Genomic DNA, 4,899 nt, shown 5'->3' with positions numbered 1-4,899 from the left:
CAAAATGGAGGATATTTGTTCTTTGGCGAGATCATTTCCTTTCACGACGGTGACGTAGTGGTTCATATAGTCCTCAAGGTCAGTCGTGCCATCATATATTCTTAGGTAGGGCAACATTTTAAAGGTTCTCGGTATGGCATGGGGGGCTGCATCATCACTGAATGGCTGCTCGATGAATCGGCTGGCGTCTCTCTTCGGCAACAATTTGGGGGCGCCCGGTATTGTATCGACCCTCTCCTGGTGTTCTTTCATTTGATCTCGTAGCACCTTGTTCTCGTGCTCCATTTCCTCCATCCTTTTCAAAATGGTTGCAAGAGTGTTATCACCTGTATTATCAATGACGTTGTGAGTAATACCTGTCATTGGAGGCGGAGAGAATTGGTCGCACTGTTCGTCCACCTATTTTACAGTACAAATCCTTGCATTTTCCACAGCTACGTCCAGGGCGGGCTTGTTGAAGACGCCAGTTAGCACGTCGGTTACCCATGCTTCGAGGAGCTTTTTTACAGATGTGGGCGTCTCTTCCCCCATAGATGTGGAGGCTCCCTTACCGAGGGATTTTGTGATCTACAATGAATGGGCTGTGACCCATCTCGCCTAGGGGAGGCATTAGGCGTTGTGCCTTCGTTTGCTGTTTCACAACTTTCATTGATGGCGTTCATGAGGTTGGTTGGGAGGTCACTTATTATTCTCGTCCTTTCTTCTCTAGTACCTACCATATTGGATTTGTGTATACAAAGAAAGGAGATCTTGTTCTTATTTTTTTTTACGTTAGCGATACGTGTTAGTCGTAGATCTAGAGGAAACTAAAAATTTAACTAGGAAATCCCCACAGACTGCACCAAATTGTTTGACCAAAAAATATAATTTTCGGCTAAAACAGTTGAGTTTACCTAATAATGGGTTAAACTTAGTTAATAATAATATTCTAGATGTGAGTTCCGAAAACGTAAATAACTTTAGACCGATCTGGGGGTGGATCGACAACAACATGCATTAGCCATTCCAAAAAGTAAAGAACTAGCATTAAATAACAATTAATGGCATTTAAGTAAATAGGAGAAGTGGTTCACCCAATAAAGGATGAACTAGATGATTGTTCCTCCTGACAATGATGAGTGACAGACAAATCCTAGAATGTCCGAATTATTCTTGGATCTGATGGAAAAGTGTGGAATAATATGAACAAGAATCTTGATGAAAAGGTAGTGTTTGTATCTTTATAAGAGAGGGAGAGAATCTTTTATCAAAAGTCCATTCTTATCGAATGAATGTCACATGCACTCATTCAATGTCTTTTTTCCGATTTATATGGGACATATCCCTAACAATCTCTAATAGTACAAGTGCAGAGAATATCCATTAGAATATTCTCTTTAATATCCTACTTTAAAAACTAGCCGTTACAGCTCTATCTGTGGTGCTCGACCTCGACCACTGTTGACATCTCGACCACGAGTCTCGCTGCTTCCTGGTCGACCTTGACCGACTCTTTCCTCAATGCTACCTTGCCCTAAATATTCCGGGAGAGATTTCGACCTATACAATCCTGATGACCAAATGACCCCTAAATGTATCGGTATGAGAATCACGTACAACCTGGGATTGGACTAGGCACTCGTAAAATGGTTTGAGCCAGATGTGGGAGAGTCTTGTCTCAAAAAATTTGAGCTTAAAGCGCCCGCATGTACCCCTAAAATGCATCCAATGCCCAACGCATGAGGCTCTTCCAATTGATTTTGTTCAATCGAGTGTAATTAGATGTGTAAATCAAAAAAGTTCTTAACTAACCCTTAGTTCTTCAAAAGTCATCTATATTGATCATAAGTCAGAAGTGAGAACGTCACAAGCGTAGTCTTTAGAACATTAGGGGTGTGTTTGGTACGAAGGAAAATATTTTCCAATTTTTCCATGTTTGGTTGGCTTAAATGTTTAGAAAAATATTTTACTCGTGAACTCATTTTACGCCAATTGGAGGGAAATATTTTACAGGGAATACATTTTCCAAAACTCTTCTTCAACCTTCCCACCCTATTTCCCATTCCCACCCAGAGTCAATTAAAGCATGCAGTATTAGACAGAGAAGATGGCAGAATTAAGAAACGTAGAATGCAAAGAATCTCGATATAATGAGAAGAATTGATGGAGATCTCAAGGATCTTACTTAAATCAAACAATAAATAATACAAATTACTAAAACAAAAGAAAATGGAACACACACTAAGCAAACCCGATCATTTCGGGAAGCATACATCAAATTTCGGCTGAGGAAATGGAACTGCTAATAATAAGAGGACAAAAAGGAATAATAAGCCATGGAAATGCGAAAATGATTGAATAGTTAAAATTAGTAGTAGGTTGGCGGAGGAGATGCTGACGGGGGTGGAGGTGAAGCATAGGTAGTAGATTGCTCGTACTTCTCAGGTGGCGGAGGCGAAGCATCGGTATCGGATTGCTCGTACTTCTCAGGTTGTGGAGGTGAGGCATAGGTAGGAGTTTGCTTGTAATAGTTCGCTGGTGGTGGAGGTGAGTAATAAGATGGTGATTTTTCATAGGTCTTTGGTAGAGATGGCAAGTTGTAAGATATAGGCGATTGCTCGTTGTATTTTGGCGGAGGTGGAGGTGATTTATAGGAAGGTGTAGATTCTTTAGAGTATGGTGGAGGTGGAGATTTGTAAGAAGATGGTGTTTGCTCATAGTATTTTGGTGGGAGTGGAGGTGACTGGTCATAGTATTTTGGAGGAGGTGGAGGTGACTTGTAATACGAAGGTGATTTCTCATAATAAGTTGGTGGTGGTGGAGACTTGTAGTAAACTGGAGACTTGTAATATTTTGGTGGTAGCGGCGACTTATAGTATTTAGAGGGTGCAGGCGAGTTGTAATAAGTTGTTGGGGTTGGTGACTTGTAGTACTTTGCAGGCGATGGCGCTTTGTAGTACTTTGCTGGTGATGGTGACTTGCAGTAGTTCTTTGAAGGAGCTGGCGATTTGTATTATTTTGCGGGAGCTGGGGATTTGTAGTATTTTACGGGAGCTGGCGACTTGTAGTATTTTGCGGGAGCTGGCGCCTTGTAGTATTTTGCGGGAGCTGGCGATTTGTAGTATTTTACGGGAGCTGGCGATTTGTAGTATTTTGTGGGAGCTGGCTCCTTATAGTATTTTGCGGGAGCTGGTACCTTGTAGTATTTTGCGGGAGCTGGTGATTTGTAATATTTTACGGGAGCTGGCGACTTGTAGTATTTTGCTGGAGCTGGCGCCTTGTAGTATTTTGCGGGAGATGGCGACTTGTAGTATTTTACGGGAGCTGGTGACTTGTAGTAGAGGAGCATGTGACTTATAGTAAGGAGTAGGTACTGGGTACTTGGCTGGAGATGGTGATTTGTAATACTTCTTAGAAATGTAAGAAGTTGAGGGAGAAGTATACCCATAAGAGTAATCAGCAACAACAGTGCTGGCTACAAAGCAAATTGCCAAAGCAACAGCAAGAAGAGGCTTTTTCTATAATTATAGCTAAGTCAAAATATGGAGTCGATATTTTCTATAATTAGTGGTAGGCATTTTCTCCAAGACTTGTCTTGCATAGTTCTTAACATTTATGTAATTGCTACATGATTAGAAACTAAGATCTAGTGGTTATCACGACTTGCATCCCGTTAGCGAATAATTAAGTTGACTTGTACGGTTGTACCAATAAGTACGGTATATTGAATAAGAAGTTCAAAAACAATTAAGGAAAACCAACGAATTAACACAGCAGATTATACCTTAAGGGGTCGTTTGGTTCAGTTATGAAATATCCCATGGCACTATAATTTTGGGATATTCAATGGACTATCTATCCCGCCTCTGATAACCAAACGACCCATGTATCCAGGGACAAAGCTACACTTTGATAAGGTGGTCAATTGACCATCCATCGTCGAAAAATTACATTGCTTATATAAGAAAAATATCAGATTTTAGAGGTACACAACATATATCGAACACATGGGGTAACATTTAGAGGTACATAACATATATTGACTTGCATCGTCAACATGATCAGAATTCTTCCATTTTCTTTTCTTGGATTTGACCGATAGATGTTTTCCGAATTTATTTTTAATACTTTTCAATTTCTTAAGAACTTCAATACCTGACAAACATTTAGGTGCTGCCTCTAACTCCTTAAAACCAACAAACGAAGCTTTATCTTTTCGAAACTTGTGCCCATGGGGTAACCAATGCCTATGCGACATGAAGCAATATTTTCGCCCATATTTCAATCTCAGAAATTTAGTCTTCGTCAGACAACATGGACAAGCATATCTAGTTTTCACACCATATCCTGATAAGTTACCTAGTGCTGAAAAATCAGTGACTGTCTAAAGCAATGAAGCACGCATTTGAAACATATGATTCTTTGACGCATCATAAGTGTCAACGCCAACCCACAACTCTTTTAACTCATCAATTAACGATCGTAGATAGACATCAATATCATTGCCTGGTGCATGAGGGCCATCAATGATAATTGATAATATCATGTATGGTTGCTTCATGCACAACCAAGGTGGCAAGTTATATGGAACCAAGACAACTGGCCATGTGCTATGTGAGATAGACATAGACTTGAATGGATTAAATCCATCTGAAGCCAATCCAAGTCTAACATTTCGAGGATTTTGAGAAAAATCTTGATGCGATTCATCAAATTTTCTCCAAGCAATAGTATCAGCAGGATGCCGCACTTACCCGTCTTAGTGCGACCTTCTGCATGCCATCTCATATCAGTAGATGTTTTAGATGACATGAATAATCTTTGAAGCCTCGGTATAATGGAAGTATTGAAACACTTTGCTAGATTTTCGAGGTTTCCAACTACCAGATTCACTACAAATTATTGTATCTTGGATCTTGC

The 4,899-nt window shown here is 40.1% G+C and overlaps 1 pseudogene; it reads right to left on the bottom strand.

Moving 5' to 3' along the window:
* Positions 1-2,141: 2,141 nt before the first annotated feature.
* LOC109221578 lies at positions 2,142-3,916 on the bottom strand (annotated as a pseudogene).
* Between the last annotated feature and the right edge of the window lie 983 nt (positions 3,917-4,899).

Source organism: Nicotiana attenuata, unplaced genomic scaffold (assembly GCF_001879085.1).
Source record: "Nicotiana attenuata strain UT unplaced genomic scaffold, NIATTr2, whole genome shotgun sequence".
Taxonomy (NCBI): Eukaryota; Viridiplantae; Streptophyta; class Magnoliopsida; order Solanales; family Solanaceae; genus Nicotiana; species Nicotiana attenuata.
This window is presented reverse-complemented; position numbering and strand designations above follow the sequence as displayed.